We start from the raw sequence: 12200 nt of genomic DNA on the forward strand, positions 1-12200 counted from the left end.
CATGTCAAATTTGAATCTATCATATTTTATGAAGTTAACTGCAAATCACAAAGATAGTCTACTCCAATACCGTGATAGTATACTGTCTCAGCCTTTCGGCCAATCGGTGGCTATAAATCGATAATACATTTGGGTGTTTAACAAATCATAACATGCAAAATATTGTGGCTCATCCAGAAACCTCTTGATGAGTTTAGGTTTTTGATGCGTTGGACCAGCTACTTTCTTTCCTATGGCGCCACCTTGAGTAGTTGTCTTCGTATTGCCATTGTTCTGTCATGCAATAATATTTACTGAAAGGGGAGAAATGATCATGGATTTGTGTATTGTAGTCTTTAATAGTAAATGACTGTCAATGCATCCATTTTATAGCCTTTCATCATGTGCAGGATTGGTACTGTATTTATTAGGTTGCTTTCTTTAAAACAGTTTTTAACTTAGATATACCTGAAACAATAGTCTGTTAGTGACAGAATGATTTGAACAAGTCATTTCACTCAAAGCAAAGTGCACTCACTGTGAATTTTCAATTGGCATCCCTGCTCATTAATTTAAAGACACTGAAAACAAGACATCTTGACAGCTCCCACTGCTCGAAGAAGAAGGAGCCATCTGGGTAATTTGAGCACGAGATCTCAATCTATTTCACAAATGATGCAGGTCCCTTCACACCAAAGAATGAAAAGATAGACATGATTTTTATTATAATTTTTTTTAAATAAAGGATATTGAATCATCCCTTTTGACATTTTAAATAGCATATCTATGAGCTAATACATTTTGTTTCATTTGTATGTTTGATGGTGACATTTTGTCTTGGCTTGAAGCAGTGAAAAGAAAAGAAACAGAGACAAAGTGAAATGTCTTGTATGGCACATTCATACAGTTGGATGAGGTTATATTTCCCAAAGGTATGTTGACAGCTGGGATCTGTTGGGTTTCAGAACATTTTAAACCTTTACACTCTCACTTATTGAGATGAATGAGATGTACTTCGTGTCATACTGAGCTTGCTAAAAACAGGAGGGAGGGTCCACTCGAAGACACAAACCAGACAGACAGGAACGTTTTTTCTTTATCACAATTGCTATTACAATAAATGTAACAATACATTATTAAAGGCAAATGCAAGTGGAAGACATAAACTCAAACAGGTTATCAAATGGCAAGAAAAAACAAAAAAAAAAAAAACAGGAACAAAAAGATTCATAAAACAGTCAGGCAGGGGAAAGACAGATGGAATTGGAATGGGTGAGGGAATGCAAAACTGATCAGGAGAGACAGGGATAAAGGATTGCTGGTGAAATATTACTAAATATACTTGGCCAACTTGAGTAAATACTGTACATTTAAGATGCTTTTTCTATACTTGAGTCCTGTATTTATATATATATAATTATATATAATCTGATACAGACACAGGAGACATACTTTTGCGCATACATGAATACCTCCACTGAGGGAATTGGACATGGGTGAGTGAGATTAAGTCAAAAGTCTGAGAAATGTGGTGTGGGTATCTGGAGAATGGCAAAATGCTGGTAAAGAATAATAAAAAGATAAAAAAAAGTGTGCTATATTCTGGCTCCATATGTACTCCATTTTATTTATCAATTTTCAGCCTTCTGGCTTTCCTCCAGGTCAGTGCACATAGGATACAGGCACTAGTATGTTATGGGCTACACCTTGGTTACACATCTGATTATCGTTAGCCACATCTTAAACATCAGAAAAAGTTATCTAAAATATTCATCCATCTCTCTCTGTTTACTTTTTCCAGATGCCTGCACTGCATCTGAGTCTCTTGATGTGGAGGAGCAGTAGCTCTACTCTGAGCCCCTCCTGGATGACTTCTCACCCGATCTCTTAGGGAGAGCACAGCCACCCTGCAGAGGAAACTCAAATACTGAAATAAATAAATAAATAAAATTACTGAAATATTTAAATTATGAAAGACATTTTTAGCCAGAGTCAGTGGTCAGACCATATGGTAACACAGGTTTCAGATAATGACTCTTCTAGAAAGTACAATATAGCTGCAATTCAAGTTGAAGAATGTTTTACTTTCCCAGTGTGAATAAATCTCAGAGAAAGGTCTAGAAAGGTAGAGAAAGGTTATATTTAATAAAAAGTGCTTCTAATGTGATTGCATCTAATACCCCTCGTCTACTGCTTTAAGATTTATCACTGACTTGGTGTGACATGATGCTTTTCAAAGAGGTCTTTTTACCTACATGAGAATGCTTTAAAACTATTACAAGGATTATTAAACTTACCCTGACTACAGGAAACCACAACAGTGGTTCCTCCATGCTAGGTAGTAACATATTTTGAACAAATAACACAGAAACCAAACAAAACAACAATAAAAAAAAAAAGAAAAAAGAAAAAGAATTGTGAATACTATCAGATATGATTAATTCAGTTGTACTGATGCAGCATGGTTCTATTGAGCGAGTAAAGCTATTTTAGACCTTGACCATGTAGAAAGACATATCACAAACTAAAAACTTTGGACCTGGAAACTGAATGCCTCACTAGGCAACATTATAGGGGTTCCTACACAGTAGCACCACATGAATCAGGCATTTAACCATATGAAAGCTTTAGTGAGCAACCCACTGTGCTCCATTTGAACCAGCAAGCAAGATGCTGTTTTTCAAACAGCAGGAGGTGCTGTGTGATTTTAAATCAATCTTCTTGAGAGAGTGCAAACCACCACGTAGCTGTGTATGGGTCAGAGTGCTGCCAGCCATCAGTCATGCTGATACAGTTAAGGTGCATTGTCGGATATGACACCTCCATCACCCGGGTGAAGGAACAGTGATTGCTTTAATACAAGTGTCACAAACAATGGAGCATTATAAACACAATCGGCTGCACAGAAATCAATCAAACTCCACCCCTGTGAAGGTGTAAATGCAGTTCTGTCAGAGTGTGGATGGTGGAGTGATGGTACAAATTTTGATTTAAATTTACAATTTGCATTGATTGTTAGAAAATAGTAATACAGGATACACATCTGTGTTTGGATCATTTCTAATTAGTATTGGTTAAGCCTGAATGGCTTGCATGTGTTTTCTTTGTTACAACATAATTTCTATAATCATGTAGACTGAAAATTAGATGGTGATCAAAATTCACAAAAGCTCTGCTTGCGCTGTAATCAGCTGTTGTGTAAAGACACGCATTTGCTTTGCTGAGCACAATGTATATTATACCCGCTTGTCTCAACGCATTCAAGCTCAACAAATACCCCTCATTGTAAATGGCAACGAGACAACAAGAGATGACACTGGGGCAACAAGTACAGTCACCCAGCTGTGGAACATCTCTCTTCTTTCAGGCATAAGCTTACCATTCTGTGCATTGAATTTCAGAGCATTTCCTATCTTTGTCTCTTTTAATGGTGAGTGAAGACATATGGGAGGGAGGGCTGAACGTCTGCTTTTGCCTGAGGCTCACAGTAGGTTCATCTTTCATTAAAGTAACTTCTACCACATCTTGATATTCATGAAAGCTAAAATCATCTTTGATTCTCTCTCAAGCAAGTTGCCACAGCTTGATATATCTTTTCAAATGTTTACTTATAAAACATTAAAGAAATTGCATGTACAAACTTTAAAAAAACACTCTTTATAATTCACATGAACAGACTACCAAAGGTACAGGTGCATTGCACCTCTTTAAAGAACAAATCAGTTTCACAAAAAAAAAACAAAAAACAACACAACATACACACACCTGCATGCTCAGTGACATCTTAAATGTTTACTGCAGGGGAAAAGATTTGCATTTACATACAAAATAATGACATATATTAAGCAAATTTTCAGATCGGTTCCTTTGAAGATGTATGGCTTTACTTAAAAGGGAGGACAATGATTCAAACAATGCAGGCAAATAAGACACTGGACCAAACAGATGGGAGTTTGAATACTAATGGAAGATTTTTTATTGAACAACAGGATTATTTTCCATCATCTGAAAGGGGTTTCTCTATCCTATGCACCATCCACACAAAATGAATTAAAAATTATGAAAAGACAGAAATGATGATAAACACTCATTTGCTTATCCACATTTTCTTTAAATGTCATATAATTTGACATAATTTATAATATTCATTAATCATACTTTAACATTCAACTTTATTTACACAGAAATACATACCACATACTACAAAGAAAGGGAGTGATCTAATTCAATTTTCAAATAAATCTACTGAAAAGAGGATTTTGCTACTTCTTTTCATTTTTTATGCTTGTATCAAAGCTCAGACTGAAGAAAAACAACCAGTATTCCTCACAGTGTTCAGCATCTCTAGTCTCTTATTTGGGCTGTGAAGCTTTCACCTTGACCAGTTACAGCTTTCAATTTTTTATATGAAATTAAGAGGTGAACACGGGTGGTGGATGTTGATGAACTAGCAGAGAATACTTGAATCTGCAGCTCTCAAACAGAACAGAATAGCTCAGGTTTCATTGCATTGTTTAGCTGTTAGGCCAACAACACACACAAAGTCAATGACTCACCAGTGAGCAAGTGGAGCATTTACCAACTAACAACCCAATCATTTCCCTGAGGAGTTGGAAGAAAAAAGGCAGAGTTAAAAGAGTGTGAATGTGTGACTTATGTGAGTTTAAATGAACATTAATGTATTATGATGATTGGCTAAAAAAGGCTGCCTGCCTCCATATACACCAGATTCTATTTCCCACATGGGCCTAATTACCAATAATGTCAGTTGTTCCATCAGTACCAGAGTGGTGATTATCTGATTGGTGCAGTACTGAGCTAACACTGCATCCCTGCAGCATTAGGTGATCACAACTACTGGAACCTTGTATGCTTTTATTTTTTTATTTTTTATTTTTTTTAACCTCATTGTGATTTTCCTCAAATACTCTTCCTAAAAGAGAAAAAATGTAATCCAAAAAATTGGATATGCACAGAAATAAAAGATATGTGCATCAATATGGCTTTTTAATCTCCTTCAGTCCTGACCTCATCTAATTTCAAAGCAACATTATACCATTATTGTGACACAGGCAGCAAAGTCACAGATCACATCTCAGAATTTGCTGGAAAAATGTGGTTTTATGAGTGAATCATGAATGCTATCTTTTCTCAGCTCATCGTCACTGTGTCCTTGAAAGAATCCTGTTTGCTCAAGACTGCGTAAAGGCAGTTTAAAGGTGTATCTACAGTGTAGTTCTTCAAGACTACTGCAAGCATATTATTTACTTAAATTATAAGGCAACTGATAACTGCAGAGGTGGGTCCTGACAAGGCAAATAAACATTTAAAATGCCAACATTTACTATAGGAAAGGTGCAAAAATTCAGGTCATGTAAATGTTATGCATTTTAAAGATATAATTGGCAAAGACATACTTAATCTTGAGATTTTAAGAGTATGGCACTGCTCAGTACTGAAATATCTTTAATTTAAATCCAGACAGCCCTATACAATCACTGTTTTAGTGCTATGCATATACTAGACGATCTTTAACGCTATTCATAGTTTTAAAGAGGCCACATTTCTCTTTCAGTTGATGATATAAGTTTCCTCCCCCAGCGACACAAATTAAGCTTTGTTAAAAACTACATTCCAATTTTAATAAAAAAATCCCTTTTAAAAACGGGCACATCATGAAGGTACGTTTCCATTTTTGACATCTAAGTTACAAGATCAGAGCTGAAACTGTGGCTTACATGCCCCCTTATTTCAATGTCTGTAAAGAAAAAAAATGAAGATGACATCATGGCAGATATGAGAGGATGTGTCCCTCCAGGCTGGGTGTAAAACAGGCCAAAGGATAATGTGTCATCCGCAGGTGTAGAAGTGTGCAGTGATTGTACAGTTTCCAGTGTTGTGGTTAGAAACAGCCTGCAGGCAGGAACTTGATCTGATAAGAATGCAGCACTAGATTTCATTTCAGAGATGTGCAAACAAAAGAGCAAAAAATTCAAAATTCCTTATCTGGAAAAATGAACTAGAAACACAAAGAGAGCACAGACCACCGCTAAGCCATTGTAATATATATATTTTTTTATTTTCGCCAATGATTGGGGGCATTGTTTTTGAATTAAAAGCTATAATGGCAAAATTATCCCAATCTCCCCATAGTAAATAATCCTTAAATTCCTCAATCCGGGCAGTGATCCAGATCACCCCCAAAATCTAATCACTTGTTTCTTATTTCATTTCTGAGATTTCTTGAAAATTTCATCAAAATCTGTCCATAACTTTTTGAGTTCTGTTGTTAGCAGACACACAGACAAAATAATGCCACTGAATACATAATAATTAAAATAATAATAGTTACAAATCTTATAAATTACATTTAAAAAACTTTGAAACTAATTCTGTTAAATATAGAGCAGGCTACATGATAAATCTTGAAACCTATCTTCAGTCTACTTTCAACAGAAAAGGAAAGAAAAACTTTTAATACAACATACTGTTGGTATCATGTCAGAGAAATCTGTCTACAGAGTCTCATGTGTCACATATGAAGAATACCTTCAAACAGCTTTTGATCTTGGAATTTCACTGAGAAAGGGGACAGGTAATGAGACACGCTACAGCAAGTCAGCACTGAAAATTGGGAAAGTTAGCAGCTGAACCATAAGAAATCCTACATTTGTTGACATTTAACACCCTCATATAACATAAAGTCATGAACAAGTGGCTGCTTATTTGATGTCCTATCTACTGAAGGCCTGGCATGAGAAAACATGCCAAGCCTTCACCAGTGCAGATAATTTGCTGTGACAAATGCTTTACACAAAGAATCTGGGCCAAAATGTTTGTAGGTATGCAGCTAACAAAAGAACAAACACAATATGCAAGAAATGCACTGTAGAGAGCTGCTTAGTGTGCCAGTTTGTGCCTGTTCTGTGCTCCTGGGCTTTAATTATTGAAACCATTGTTTATTCATTAGTATTAAGCCTTTGCTGTCCCATTCAGAGTCATTTGCATGCAATTACATACAATAACTTGTACAGTGGCAGTTTTCTGCTGTTGGCAGTTAATTAATTTAACTGAAAGTTAAACTTTAAACATCCATCTTTCTGATAAACTTATATCATCAGGAAGTGCGAATCTATTCAGTTAACACATAACATGCATTTTTAGGGAAGACTTTCTAATTTGGTGAAACCAAATTGTTGTGGCTGGAACAGACTGTCTCAGTCCTAGTTAGCAGTGAAAAAGCAGACAAGCTGTGGTGAAGACCGGCGCCTGACTATAGGCACAAGTCTAGTGATTCATTACAGCGATTGATTTACATCAGCTAAAGTATGAGTTCAGCTTTCTTCACCCATATCCAGGTCATGATAAGTGTAATCTTAGCACCAGCATTTCTGAACTGCTCTGCAAGCCACTGCAAGATAAAAAAGAATAATAATAATAAAAGCACATTGACAGCTCTGATTTCCATCTGAAACTATTAAAAAGATCCAGGCAGGCTAGTACAACATATTGCAATTTTTCTTTATAGCATCACGTCTGAGTCTGAGGGAATAAAGCAAAAAAGATCCTCATGCAAGGTTTTGTTTGTCTGCATATGCCTGTACACATTCCAGGAATGAGGAAAATGGAAAACAAGCAACAAGAGGGGCCTTGTATTTCTCTATCTCCTGCCCACCCTGTAGATTAGCCTCTTATCTGGTAAATGAGACAGTGCCGACAGATTTGGATAACAGGACTTTGGCATCAGCACCATGCTCCCTGCACTGAGAGCTCTGCTGTATCACGGAGAGTCCCTGTGCAACAGCTAAGCAGCACAGACAGCCTTGGACAAAGCAGTGGGTGGATATGTGGAGACACATAATAGGCGGCTTCAGATGCTGAAGCCATTCCTCCTGCTTGAACACTGCAGGTAGTTGTTTCCAACCATGGATACAATTTCATGTAAAATTATGGCCACGTTTTAGCAAATTACCCTTTTTTCCCTGACATCTCAGTGAGAAGCAATAAGCACACATAAAAAAAGCCTTTTTCAAATGTTGATTTAAAAAATTAAGTTTTAATTGTACCTTTTGCAAACACAAAGATCTTTTTTATAAAGTGGCATGGTTAGCCCTTAATAGAGAATTCTGAGATTTTTTTTTTTCAGCTGGAGCTTAATTCTTCTTTGTGTTTATGTATAAATAGTTCACAGTCACCAAAATCTTTTCAAACTGATCTATACAATATTGAGCAAGGACAAACAATTCCAGGAGCTGCAATGCAGTAACACGAGTAGTGCTTATTTCATGTATTTCTGTGAGATCTGGTTGCAAGAACTGAAGAGAGGGGGAAGAGAGAGGAGCAATAGACAGTGGAGGATGATCTTAAAAGAGTACAATTACCACTACTCAGCTTGAAGCAGGTCTTTCTGCTCCTGGAACATCTTTCCTTTTTTTTGCAAGAGTATCTGCTTTTGTACAACACAGCAGCTATTTTTCATTTGCAAGGCAAAGCGTTAAAAGCTCAGTGAAATTGCAAAGATTTTTGTCCTTATCAATAATTTACTTAGAAATACAAGTGAGAACTGAGAGCGGGTTAAAAAGGAAACTTGCTTTTCTAATGATTCATTAGTGAGCTGATGATCATTCAAAAGTTAAATCAGTTCTTTATAATCCATGGTAATACGTAACAACCAACTACTACCTCCAAGTAACTCACTGAGGATCTGAAAATCAATGTGTACAAAGTGGGAAGAGGCAAAGAAAAATATACCAAAGTCCATTTACATAGATACTAAAGGTACCAAAGTCCATTTAGTTAGTAATATTCCTCCCTTCCCTGTTACTAAACTAAATTAAACCTCAATATATGACTGCTGAGGATCCATATGAATTTTTAAACTATGCGGTAAAGGTGCACTGTGGAGAAAGGTGTAGAAAACCACGTTGTAGCAAAGATTGGAGAAAAAATGAAGGCATTTTGATTATAAGGTCTTGTCAACCATGAAGCAATAATTGAAAATATTTTGGCTTTTTATGTGTCACCCAGGGGCTCAAAGAATGTCGTACATAGATGGCGAGGAAGAGACTCCCTTAAAAATCATTTCATTAATACAACAAATTTCATACCAGCTTCTAAACTTGAAGAAACAAAAGCTGAAGCCTGGAATGGTGCTTGCTGTTACCCTACTTGATCATAACAGAAAATCTGTGGGCAGATCAAACATGCAGTGCCTGCAAGACAACTTAAAAATATCTGTTGAAGTGATCTGCTCAGAAAGGTGGGTACAAATTCATAAATTAAGAACAGTTAAGAACAGTTAAGTTGTGATGTCTGCTAAACAGACATCACAACTTTGAATAAGTAACTTTTTTACATGGCACACCTATTCGTGTTCATGTTTAGTTATTTTTAATGGTGTCTGAACTGTTGCATATGTTCAAAGTGTAGTATGATTTCAACAAAGCATTATGACTAACACTTATGAGCTAAGACTCAATCTTAGTCTTTCACATATAACCTGGATAGATTTGTGGGTGTGATTCCTGTAGCCTTTGACTCATTCCATCTCAGTTTGAGCTGTTTCCATGCAACTAGAAGGCAATAAGGCAGGCTGAATGCATCCCCCAGCTCTGACTCATGATTTGATCTGGTTTGTTGTCTCTCTCACCCAGGCTCACAGTTGATAGGTAGCATTAAGTGCACACCTGGGACCCAAATCCTCACTTTTTCCCCATTTTCATCCTCCCTAAGCCCAGGGCCTCAGACACGTATTAGGCTGGAGAGCTGCACCACTTGGCAGCTCATGCAGACTTACTGAGATGGAGCTGCCTGCCACATTAGGCGTTAGTGCCAGTCACCGTCAAGTCCAATGGACAAAACTGGAGCACATTCCTAAGACCTTACATGTTCTTGCTAGTTAATAAATCTCTTAGCCTGCTGAGGACAGGAAACACAAGAGGTTGATGATTATCTAGAACAAAGAGGTAACAGGAGAGGATGTGGAGTCAGGTTGCACCTAATAAACATGTTACTTTTACAGGGATTGAACCTGCAGAGGTACAAGCCACAAACTCTAAGTGAGTCTGACATAAGGTTAGTTAGAAAGACCACATGAAAAAACTAGATATGAGATCTACAATTATAATTGCAGTTCTGAAAGAATATACGTCAGTGTATACAAAACATACATGTTTTCTGTGTGTATAATGGCCCAAATTGGAGTGAGTGGATTGACAAAAAATAAAATTGATTAGACCTACTGTATATTGTGACTATGTCATCATCTTCATAATGTGCTCAATGCTCATTTGGAGTCATCTTGTTACTGGTACTAATCTTGTTACTGTTGGATTTCATTAAGGGCTTTTTAAGTACTTCTAAAGGTGTAGCATGCATTTAGGACTCATAAGGGTCCATTTAGTTGTTGGGTTTTGATTTGACTTCAGCTCTTTATTGGGGTCATTGTGTGTCCACCCAATTTGATGACTTCTATATTTGCTGATGTCCCTTAATGTGCTTCAAAGCCATATTAAGCCTGTTTGTCACTGATAAAATAACTATTACCTCACTTGCAATGGTCATTAGGGGCTTTTCCTCAGACTTCCACAGAGCATGAGATTTCTTCTAGAGCTGAGCATTTAGACTTTAATGAAATAGCCTGATCTTCCACTGGTCAAATATACAGAAGTGTCCAATACCCTGTAATTGCCTTTGGGGTCCCTGATGGTGGATTAAATATGCAGTGTAATTTGTGAATTATCAGCTAATGCGCCTCTACAAGACTGCGATGGGATTAATTAACACTCAGATATATGTAAATATGACAAGCTAAAACTAAAAGATTCAATTTGCTTTTGAACAAAACAAGCTATTCACTAAATAATCAATTTTACTTCTACATAAAGAAGATGTTTTCACAGAGCTGTGGCTTGCTGACAATCTGTTTTAGTGTAAACATGCACAACTGACAACGGGTCTTTTGAAATTCTCATTTGTGCTGAGTGGTAAGAACAGATAACCAGTAGCAGCCACAAACAGGAACTGTATCATGTAAATACGTAACTGAAAGGAAAAACTCTTTCCTCCTGTTTTAATATTACTGCTAGATTAGCAATGAATAAACCGGACACAGTGCAAACCTAAGCAAAGCCTTTGGCTAGTATGACATGTTCTCAAAATGGTTATGAATGCATTTTTTTGCTGGTTTTGATGAACGGTACCTTAACATTTTCTACATTGAAATTTGTAAACCAACAATCATAGATATTCTGAAGTCTGATTGTGGTAAAAATTTGGGAAACAGATAATATTAAAACCAAAAGGTGTGACGAAAATAATCTACTATCGTGTGAGACTGTCTCTACGGGGGGTCTCACTACTTAGCCAACCCCCTCAGAACTCCGACAGACAGCTCAGAATAACCCTTCTAATAAGTCACTTGGAAGAAAATGTGGAGAGTCAGCTGATTCCTAATCCTTTCTCCTTCTCTGTGCTCACATATCAAGAGTCAGACTGATATGTGCAATCACATGAAAGCCCCTCTGTGGTGGGGCTATTATGGTCTAGTAGACCTGCAAGTGCTGGTGTGTGTGTGTGTGGTGTAGCAAAATAAGAGCTGAGTGATTGTAAAGAAAATCCCTCATCTGTCTTAAGCGTAAACAAAAGGACGAGGGAGCAGGAAAGAGCTGGCAAATGCACACAATCTTCTCATATGACACTGGTACAGTTTATAATGTATGTGCAGATGGCAGATTCATTTGATTTACAGACAATCAAGTATAACATGATTAGAAAAATTATTCTCATTACCCTGAATTTCCTGCATTTGTATCACTGTAATCTGTCATTTAAGAAAAAAAACATGGAAATTCTATGAAAATATTCTTATTTTGGGAAACTAATCTGAGGGCATTTCTTCATTGCTGAACATTGACTTAGACAAAACGTTAGCTTAGATACTCAACATCTGATCTAATCTGCAGGCAGATATTACATGCATGCTCTTTTTTTCTCCACACTGTTGCCCTGCAGGGTTGAACAAAGAGTCAGGGGGATTCAGTGATTGACAGCTCTGTGAACTGTTACAGACAGGCTCCATTTCTCTGTCTTAAAATCCCACTCATGCCTGCCAAGGGTGTTATTAGAATATGAAGGCCCTTTTCTTGGCTGCCATAAACATCGAGTCATTTTTCCTGCAAGATATTTGCACAGTTTATTGTTTATATTTATGTATGATGATG

This window comes from Melanotaenia boesemani, chromosome 13 (genome assembly GCF_017639745.1).
Source record: "Melanotaenia boesemani isolate fMelBoe1 chromosome 13, fMelBoe1.pri, whole genome shotgun sequence".
NCBI classification, from domain to species: Eukaryota; Metazoa; Chordata; class Actinopteri; order Atheriniformes; family Melanotaeniidae; genus Melanotaenia; species Melanotaenia boesemani.